Raw genomic sequence first — 10,586 nt, 5'->3', positions numbered from 1 at the left:
GGGATCGAGCGGCCCGCCGGAGCCGGGCAGCGCGGGGCCGGGCGAGGAGGGCGGGGACCGGGCCGGCCCCTCCCTACCGCCAGCACCGCTCGGGGCAGAGGGGCGGGACCCTGGGGACCGAGCAGCCCCCGCCCTCCCGCAGCCACCGCCTCCCCTGGCGAGGACAGCTCCCGTGGCAGTGCCCTCCTGTCCCCTTTTCGGTCGCACCTGAACTCAACACCCGCCGGCCCAGCGGGAGGGCTGGGACCGCGCGCCCTCGCCTCCGGGCCAGACCCCCGCGAGGCGCTGCAGTAATGAGGGCTGAGTGCGGGGCGGGGCGCCGCCGGGGGAGGCGGCGAGGGTGACGACCTGTGGCAGGCACCCCTCTCTCCTACTGGTCGCGGCCAGTGGCCGACTCTCCCGTCCTCCCCCTGCCTCGGCCTAGACCCCTAAGCAGGCAGGGAGCCCGCCTGCCAGCTGGAGGGGCGGGGGTCCCATCGCTGCTGTGGAGTCCAAAGTGTGAGCCTTATCTCTCAGAGGGCCGGCTGGCCTGCCTGGTGGAAGGTAAGGGTGGAAGGCTGTCCTGGACTTTGCCTTTGCTGCAGCGATAGGGCCTGGTGTCCAGCTGAGGCCTGACCCGCACTTCTCCACCCTCCCACTTCACGCGCAAATATGCCAACTCCTGGCTACACCAGGGTCACCCAGCCCTTGCAGTGGCTGCTAAAATAGATGATATGGGACCGGGTGTGGTGGTTCAGGCCTGTGATCCCAATACTTTGGGAGGCCGAGGCGGGCAGATCACAAGGTCAGTTCCAGACCAGCCTAGTCGATATGGTGAAACCCCGACTCTACTAAAAATACAAAAATTAGCTGGGCGTGGGGATGGGCACCTGTAGTCCCAGCTACTTGGGAGGCTGAGGTGGGAGAATCACTTGAACCTGGGAGGTGGAGGTTGCAGTGAGCCGAGACAGTGCCACTGCACTCCAGCCTGGGCGACAGAGCAAAACTGTCTCAAAAAAAAAAAAAAAAAAAAAGATGCTCTGGAAGGACTGACACGTACTGGGCATTGCATGAATGGACCATACTTTGTTTTCTTTATTTTTCATTTTTTAAATTTATTTTTTTTAATTAATTAATTATTTTTTTTTTTTTTTTTTGAGACGGAGTCTCGCTCTGTCGCCCAGGCTGGAGTGCAGTTGGCCGGATCTCAGCTCACTGCAAGCTCCACCTCCCGGGTTCACGCCATTCTCCTGCCTCAGCCTCCTGTGTTGCTGGGACTACAGGCGCCCGCCACCGCGCCCAGCTAATTTTTGTATTTTTAGTAGAGACGGGGTTTCACCGTGTTAGCCAGGATGGTCTCAATCTCCTGACCTCGTGATCCGCCCGTCTCGGCCTCCCAAAGTGCTGGGATTACAGGCGTGAGCCACTGCACCCGGCCTTAATTTATTTTTTAAAAAGAAAACAGAGACTGTATCTTGCTGCGTGGCCCAACATGGTTTCCAACTCCTGGGCTCAAGTGATCCTCCCGCTTCGGTTTCCCCACCTTTTCACTTCTCGGAATCATGGCACCTTGTCTGACAGAAGCACTGGATATTCGAGATAGAAGTGTCCTGTGGATGTGTGGTCATTGTAATCTTACAACCATGAAACCCAAGACCCTGTAGTGGGCAGGTGGCAGGTCTGAGGCTCCCAGCCCCTCACCCTGCCTGTGGTCTATTTCCTGCCAATGGACTCAACAGTGACTGATACGGCTCCTTACTTCTTCAGAGCATCCTGAAGTTCAGGAAACACTTTCAGAAGCAGAATCTCCTTGAGTTGCCAGGGGAAAGGGTCTCTATTCCCCTTTCCCATCTAGCGTATGAAACACATACATGATCAGAGTGTTCTAGTCCTCACTCGGACTCTGGTGACTCTATTTCATTTGGAGGAGGAATCTCTGTCTTTGGACGGTTTCTAATTTTGTATTCCCCGTGTCCATCCTCAAATCCGCCCTCCGGGATTCTCTTTCTCTGAGCTTGCTGTTGTGTGATTGCTCTGCTGGTTCAGAAGTGTCCTCTGTTCTTCCAGATCCTTGAACCAGCCTCTCTCTTGCTCCTGCCTCCCAGCTGGTGGTGGGACCAGTTTTTGGGGGTGAAGTCAGGTGGGAAAGGAACTGCAGTGGCAAGAAACCAGAGTATGCCTAGTTCCTAGCCCTTCCCTCTTCCCATTCACTGTGTGTGTGTGTGTGTGTGTGTGTGTGTGTGTTGTGAGAGCTAGATAGAGTTAGAGAGACGTCCAGGGATGACAAGAGTAGCCGTGAGGGAAAGAGTTAATAAGCCAGGAGAGGAGGTGGTGATTATGGACAGTATTAAATGACACCCCAGAGACAGCTGGTGCCAGTGGCCCCTAGCTTCTCCTCCCAGTGTCTCCCAGAAGGAGTGGGAAGGAGGAGTAAGAGGGAAGATGAAACTGAGAGAGCACCAAAGACAAGCCTGGGCTTACAGTGCTCTGGGGTGAGCTGGCTAGACTGGCCCAGTGGAAGGTGGTTGGCGGGGGGCAGGTGGTTGGCGGGGGGCGGGTGGGTTGGGGGGGGTTTAAACCCTTTCACTTCCCTCTAGGCTCTGAGGTCCAATCTCCACCCACCACTGCCCCAGGGCCTGTCTTCAGCCTCCCTGGGAGGAGAGGTTCCCAGGGAAAGCTGAAGTCTAGAACCAGAGGTGTGGTGGGGCATGGGTGTGTGGCCTGGGAGGCAGGCCTCCATGTTCTGTTTCTTCTCCTCTGTCACTCTCACCGTCTCCACCTCCATGACCCCTTCTGCGCTGCAGAGAGCACACTCCTGTGGCAGGCTGAGGGGAGCGTTCTCAGGGAGCTGAATGAAATCTAAAGAATTGGGAGGCTGGAGGCTTGGCCTCTGCCAAGTGAGGCTGGGGGCCACCTGGTCCTTGGACCAGAGTATGCCACCTGGATACTTCTCTTTATTCCTGGTTATCCTAGCCTTTCCTCATATGCCTAGCTTGAGTCATATCCCTCACTTTCTCCCAGGTAAGATGCTCCTCATTAGGTCCCCAAATTGACCCCATAACTGATGGTAAAGTGTGTGTCCACGGCCAAAGTTCTGAAGATCAAATGCTTCTGTCCAATAGCAGCCTGAGAATAACTGCCTGGGGTTGGCATAAGGGGCTCACCAGGCAGGAAAGGCCTCGACCTCCGCCAAGCCCATATCTCTCAGGGCAGGAGTGGGGGGACCATCTGGGCTAATGAGGGGCTGGCAGGCACTAGCAACAGGAGGCAGCTAATGGGAGCTGTGTTGTCCCTGCCCAGAGCGAGGCAGAAACTGAGGGTTCAAGCAGGAGGCGCCAGGTCATGTGAGGCAGATGAATACCAGGAGGCCAGGCCACAGGGCACAGCCTCTGGTGCCTCAGGCCAGAACTGGTGCTTCCAGTTTCTTCTTTCCTCCCCTCCTCCATTCCTTCCACAATTATTGGCAATGTGCAAGACAGTAGGACTATAGAAAAGAATAAGAGGCCCTGACTTCTAGGGGCTTACAGACTAATGGGGAGGCAGATGGACGCACAGAACATTGATATTTAAGTTAGACATAGAAGGACTAAGTCAGGAGCTGTGGGAACACTTTAGAGGGACCGGTTACTATAGAGGGGAGCCAGGGATGGCTTCTAGAGGAGGCGAGCTTTGCGTTGGGACTCGAAGGATGAGTAGCAGTCAGTTGGGCTGAGAAGGAAGAAAGGGCATTTCTGGAGGAGGGAAGAGCATGTTTAAAAAGAAATTGAAGAGCAGACTTCCCTAAAGGCCTCCTGAGGGTCTACCCTATTGGCTCCCTGGGAATATCCCAGCTTCCAAGTCGAGGATCTCTGGGTGGTGGCTTAGGAGGACGAACCTTCGAGGTCTTTCCTAGGACTGCCTCCTTCACGAAGCCTTTCCTAATAATCCCGCAGCCAGGCTGATCACTTTCCTCCCTGGTTGCAACAGCCTTGACCGCTATGTTTCTTTAAAAGGCACTCTTGTTCTGCCTATTACTGTTGATATTAGCATTGCTGCCTATGCCCGAGGGCAGGGATAGGGCAGCCTAACACAAGACTGGCATGGTGTTTGGGAATTGAACTGGATTGACTTGCTAGAGGACCCAGACAGAATGACTTGCAGTTGGACTGGCCTGTACGGCTCCATCCCTGACCAAAGGAACCACCTTTGCTTTTTAGACACCTGGCATTCTTCCGTAATTTCAGTTTGGCATTCCTGCTTGGCATGCAGCCCCAGAGAGGCTATGGAATTTTTTTTCTTTTTTTGAGACAGGGTCTCGCTCTGTCACCCAGACCGGAGTGCAGTAGCCCCACCACAGCTCTCTGCAGCCTAGACCTCCAAGGCTCAAGTGATCCTCCCACCTCAGCCTCCTTAGTAGCTGGGACTACAGGCACATGCCAACATGCCCTGTAGTGAACAGAACATTGGATGAACAGATGGGTGAATAGAATATTGATATGGAAGTTAGACATAGAAGGGATAAACTGGGAGCTGCAGGAACACTTTGGAAGGACCAGTTACTACATAGGGGAGCCAGGGATGGCTTCTAGAGGAGGCAAGCTTTGTGCTGGGACTTGAGGGATGAGTAGTAGTCGGCTGGGTAGAGAAGGAGGAAAAGGGGCTGGACCGAGAGCTGTGGAATCTTTTCTTTTCTTTTCTTTCTTTCTTTTTTTGAGATGGAGTCTTGCACTGTCACCCAGGCCGGAGTGCAGTGGTGGCGCGATCCCGGCTCACTGCAACCTCCGCCTCCCGGGTTCAAGTGATTCTCCTGCCTCAGCCTCCCGAGTAGCTGGGACTACAGGTGCCCCCCACCACGCACAGCTAATTTTTTGTATTTTTAGTAGAGATGGGGTTTCACCATGTTGTCCAAGATGGTCTTGATCCCTTGACCTCGTGACCCACTTGCCTCGGCCTCCCAAAGTGCTAGGATTACAGGCATGAGCGACCGTGCCCAGCCAAGGACTATGGAATCTTAACCAGACCTATAGGGTCTTTGTGGCTTAGGAGTCCCAGCAGGTTCCTTAGCAGGTGATGTTGGGGCCATGGCACCGAATGTCCCAGCTGTGGAAATGTTCCCCATCTTTCTCTCTTTCCAGGCTGCTCAGGCCTTCGGGAATGACAAGGGCATATCCAAAGTGAAAGACGTCTGGAGCCATTTTATTTCTTGGCCTTCTATCTTTGCCCCACTGTACCTGACAGCCATGGTCTCCCCTAGTGACCTCCCCTGGAAATGCAATGAAACCTCATTGCATTGTCTTGGTCTTTGGGGGCAGGAGCGGACAAGCCTCCAAGGCCTGGCCTTCCTTCCTGAGTCGGATGGGCCCCAAGTGGTCTTGTAGTCCAACATTTCTCCCCAAACGGAAGCGCAGGCTGATGCCCTTGGCGGACGGCTCCTGCCTGTGCCCAACACTTCCATCAATGCTTCTTCCAGGGTCAATGCCTTTGTTCAAGTGGCTCTGCTCAGTGGGTGGGGTCACTTCCTTCAAGCCCCTTCCTTCCAGTGGTCATTTGATTTCCTCCCTCAGGTCTGCACTGACACTGGGTCCTCTCAGGTTTATCCCACCTGAGGATGACTCAAACTTACATGCACCTAGGCAGTTTAAGGCTCTGGGTCAACCCTTGCAAATGTCTTCAAAACTAGAACAGCCCTTCCCCCATGGCCAACTTCTACTAACTCTGTGGCCCTTGTCACTTAGCCCAGGGTCACAGCCAGTCCTCACTTAGGGCACATGTATTTTGAGGCCCATTTGCCCAGGGTGGCTGATTGTCTGGGCCAATCTCATGATGGCACACCTTGCCCAGCCCAGGCAGATGAGCTGGTATTCTCCTCTTAGAGTAGACACTAGCAGCACAACAGTCTTAAATCATCATTTCTAATTTAATTTGACAACCCTGACTTTCAGAAATTCTTTCTCATCTCTGACCCAAATACTTCCAGCTTAAATTTAATTTCCTCGTGCTCTGGGGAATACCCTTCTCTGTATCATGAACCCTTCTTTGGATAACTGAACCACAGTTTCAGTCATTTTAGCAGGTTTAGAAACCCTGGATCTCCAGCCTGGCTAACACGGTGAAACCCCGTCTCTACTAAAAATACAAAAAAAATAGCCGGGCGAGGTGGCGGGCGCCTGTAGTCCCAGCTATTTGGGAGGCTGAGGCAGGAGAATGGCGTAAACCTGGGAGGCAGAGCTTGTAGTGAGCTGAGATCCGGCCACTGCACTCCAGCCTGGGTGACAGAGCGAGACTCTGTCTCAAAAAAAAAAAGAAACCCTGGATCCTTTTGCCTTGCTTCAGAGACTATGTTCTGAGTTTGGGTTCATACGGGCAGACAAGGTCTGAGGAACCACCCTGTGCACCAGGCACTGGGTGAGATGCTCAGAAGATATCATTCCATTTCTCCTTACAGCAACGCCAGAGGCAGATGCTACCGGTATCATCCCACTTAGCTGGTGCAAGACTGAATCTCAGAGGTAAAATAGCTTCACCAAGGTCACAAAGCCAGGATGTGGAAGAGCTGGCTCAATTCCTGTATCTAACAAGGCTTTAGAGAGGACATTTGGTCCAGCCGCCACCTGCCAAACAGGAGACCACTGTGAGTATGTAGGACAGATGTCTGCCTCTGACTTCGCATCCAGTTTGTGTTGGGTTCTACCTTAATTTTGCGTTAATCATTTCTGCCTGCCTAAATGACCTCAGTTACGGATCTCTGCCTCCCTTACTGCTCCTGCACTTGTTTGTTTGTTGTTTTTAGAGGACAAATGCACCATGCAGGGCTCAGAGGCTTGGAGTCATCTCTGTCTCAGGCCAAGGTCTTTGTTCATAGGGAAGCCCTTCATCAGGCTTTGGGGGCGGCTGGATTTGATTTGTCTATATCTCCATTCTTGTATGTAAAACAAGGATAAAATAACTAAATTTTGGAATCATTGGATAATTATAATAATAACGATAGCTAGCTTTTTTTTTTTTCTTTTTAAGAGACAGGGTCTTGCTTTGTCATCCAGGTTGGAGTGCAGTGGTGCGATCATGGCTCACTGCAGCCTCAACCTCCTGGGCTCAAGTGATCCTCCCACCTCAGCCTCCCAAGTAGCTGAGACCACAGGTGTGTGCCACCACACCTGGCTAATTTTTAATTTTTTGTAGAGGAGGGGGTCTCCCTCTCTGCCCAGGTTTGTCTTGAATTCCTGGCCTCAAGGGATCCTCCTGACTTGGCCTCCCAAAGTGCTCAGATTACAGGCATGAGCCACCGCGCCCAGCCAGAGCTAGCTTATTAAAGCAACAACTATGTGCAAGACACATAGTTTATATGTTTTATTTTATTTAATCCTCACAAAAATCCTGTGAGGTAGATACTATCATACTCCTATCACAGGGGAGGAAACAGGCTCAGAGAGGTTATATGACATGTTCAAGATGACAAAGTTAGCAAGAAAAAAAGTGAGGATTTGAACTCACTTGTCTCATTCCTTTTTTTTTTTTTTTTTTTGAGGCGGAGTCTCGCTCTGTCGCCCAGGCTGGAGTGCAGTGGCGCGATCTTGGCTCACTGCAAGCTCCGCCTCCCGGGTTCACGCCATTCTCCTGCCTCAGCCTCCCGAGTAGCTGGGACTACAGGCGCCGCCACCATGCCCGGCTAATTTTTTTGTATTTTTAGTGGAGACGGGGTTTCATTGTGTTAGCCAGGATGGTCTCGATCTCCTGACCTCGTGATCCGCCCGTCTCGGCCTCCCAAAGTGCTGGGATTACAGGCTTGAGCCACCGCGCCCGGCCCTTTTTTTTTTTTTTTTTTTTTTTTTTTTGAGACGGAGTCTCACTCTGTCGCCCAGGCTGGAGTGCAGTGGCGCGATCTCAGCTCACTGCAAGCTCCACCTCCCGGGTTCACGCCATTCTCCTGCCTCAGGCTCCGCAGTAGCTGGGGCTACAGGCGCCCGCCACCACGCCTGGCTAATTTTTTTGTATTTTTAGTAGAGACAGGGTTTCACCGTGTTCGTCAGGATGGTCTCGATCTCCTGACCTCGTGATCCGCCCGCCTCGGCCTCCCAAAGTGCTGCGATTACAGGCATGAGCCACCGCGCCCGGCCCACTTGTCTCATTCCTAAGCTGGCACCTTTGACTACTATCCGATAGGAAAATAAACAAGTTGCTTTAGGCAAGCCTGGTGTATGGAAAGGAAACCAGATAAAACTGACTGCCTTGTTTCAGCCCTAAAGGTCATCTCAGCATTTGAAGACACAAGAAATCCAACTCCTAAAGCTTTGAGAAGTATGCTGGCCAGGGCTGGTCTTTACTGAAGGCTGCTGGCTGGAGCCCAAGCCCAGGGCTCTGTTGCTCATTATACAGCATCGTTTCCTAACAGGCATCTTCACTCCTGTCTCCCCAAAATATTCTTCCTCATAGGATCTATTCAGTCCTCTCCTCTCCTCTCCTGCTCCCTCTTCTGTCTCCTTCCAACCCCTTTTCCTGATCTTCCCCCTCCGGTGGCTCCATTCCCTTTCCTTTATGGAACCATCTACTCTTGTCTTTTGGTAATCTCGTCTGCCTTTCTGCTCAGTAGAACTAAGATGGCATCACCCACAGTCCTCAAAAGGAGGATAGTAAATGCATGTAACAATGAAATACTGTTGTCCTCAGCATGCTGAGCTCTCAATGCCTGGCCAAGGCAGATAAAAGGAAATCCTAAGGGGCTGAGGGGACAACAGAGAGGGGATTTAGAAAACTGCTTTCCTCAGGCCGGGCATGGTGGCTCACACCTGTAATCCCAGCACTTTGGGAGGCCGAGGCAGGCAGATCACGAGGTCAGATCGAGACCATCCTGGCTAACACGGTGAAACCCTATCTCTACTAAAAATACAAAACATTAGCTGGGTGTGGTGGCACACACCTCTAGTCTCAGCTACTCAGGAGGCTGAGGCAGGAGAATCACTTGAACCCAGGAGGTGGAAGTTGTAGTGAGCCAAGACCGCGTCACTGCACTCCAGCCTGGGTGACACAGAGCAAGACTCCGTCTCAAAAAATTAAAACAAAACAAAACAAAAAAAAAACTACTTCTTCACAGGCCCTGCATTCTGTCTATTTTCCTTCCCTTCCCTCCATCAGTACCTGGGGGAGGAGGAGAAGGAGGAGGTGCGGGTGTGCATCCCTCCTTACTATCTGACTCAACTCTGCACATTCTCCAAGACCTGAATCAATCGCTGCCCAGACCCTCCTGGACCAACGTGGTCCACAGTACCTCCCCTGCCCCGATTCCTGCTGCATTTGCCCCTCTTACGTTTGCCTTACCTTTCTTGCTACCAAACATTCATGGTGGGTGTCTTGGCTCCTTATCTAGGCTGTAAACTCCTTAAAAGCAGGACCGTGCTCTTTCACAGTGCCAGGCCAGGTGGAACTTGACATAGATACTAATTAAAGATTTGCTTGGGAGATGACTGTGGAGTAAGACCTCTAGGAGTAGGCCGGGCGCGGTGGCTCAAGCCTGTAATCCCAGCACTTTGGGAGGCTGAGACGGGCGGATCACGAGGTCAGGAGATCGAGACCATCCTGGCTAACACAGTGAAACCCCGTCTCTACTAAAAATACAAAAAACTAGCCGGGCGAGGTGGCGGGCGCCTGTACTCCCAGCTACTCGGGAGGCTGAGGCAGGAGAATGGCGTAAACCCGAGAGGCAGAGCTTGCAGTGAGCTGAGATCCGGCCACTGCACTCCAGCCCCAGCGGCAGAGCGAGACTCTGTCTCAAAAAAAAAAAAAAAGACCTCTAGGAGTGAGGTCTCTGGAGTTTGCATTTGGGCTCCATCACTATGGTTGCTTGTCCCTGATTTTTACATCTCTGAGTGTCTATGATCCTCCCACACTGACTCTGCACTTGGCCTTGTGATTCGCTTTGGCCAATAGAACGTGGCAGAAGTGATGACGGACTCGTTCTAGTCTTGGAGCTCCAAAGGCTTTGTCCACATTCATTGTCTCGGAAGCTTCCCACCATGATGAGGAGCAAGCTCAGGAGGACAAGAGACCACGTGCAGGAGAGTAAGTCATCCTAGCTCAGGCCATCCTAGACCAGACGAGGAAAGCCGACCCATAGCCACAAACACACGAGGGAGCCCAGCCGAAATCTGACTAACTTGGACCAAATCAGCAGAATGACTTAGCTAACCTGATTGATTCATGTGCCAAAGTACATTTTTATTGTTATTAGCCTGTTAGTACATATTTTATGGGTGCTTGTTACGCAGCACTAATGTGGTGTTGGAGAATGGATACAACCATTTATCAGCTCTGTGATCTTGGGAAAGTTATTTAATTGCTATACTCTTTTTTTGAGACAGGTCTTGCTGTGTTTCCCAGGATGGAGTGCAGTGGCGTGATCTCGGCTCACTGCAATCCCTGTCTCCCGAGCTCAGGTGATCCTTCTGCCGCAGCCCCCCGAGCTGCTGGAAATACAGGGGTGCGCCCCCATGCCTGGTTAATTTTTGTATTTTTAGTAGAGACGGAGTTTCACATTGTTGGTCAGGCTGGTCTCTAACTCCTGACCTCAAGTGATCCACCCACCTCGGCCTCCCAAAGTGCTGGGATTACAGGTGTGAGCCACTACACGCAGCTGA

At 52.3% G+C, this 10,586-nt stretch overlaps 1 long non-coding RNA gene across 1 annotated transcript in view; it reads left to right on the top strand.

Annotated features, from left to right (window-relative positions):
* Positions 1-177: 177 nt before the first annotated feature.
* LOC102133769 (uncharacterized) overlaps positions 178-10,586 on the top strand; it is a 76,559-nt gene continuing 66,150 nt past the window's right edge. The window contains exons 1-2 of the long non-coding RNA XR_001483236.3: positions 178-543; positions 6,404-6,589. This is a non-coding gene — a long non-coding RNA (uncharacterized lncRNA). The remainder of the gene's footprint in view (positions 544-6,403; positions 6,590-10,586) is intronic.

Source organism: Macaca fascicularis, chromosome 11 (assembly GCF_037993035.2).
Source record: "Macaca fascicularis isolate 582-1 chromosome 11, T2T-MFA8v1.1".
Classification (NCBI taxonomy): Eukaryota; Metazoa; Chordata; class Mammalia; order Primates; family Cercopithecidae; genus Macaca; species Macaca fascicularis.
Note: the sequence above shows the minus strand (reverse complement) of the source record. Positions and strands in the feature narration are given on the sequence as shown.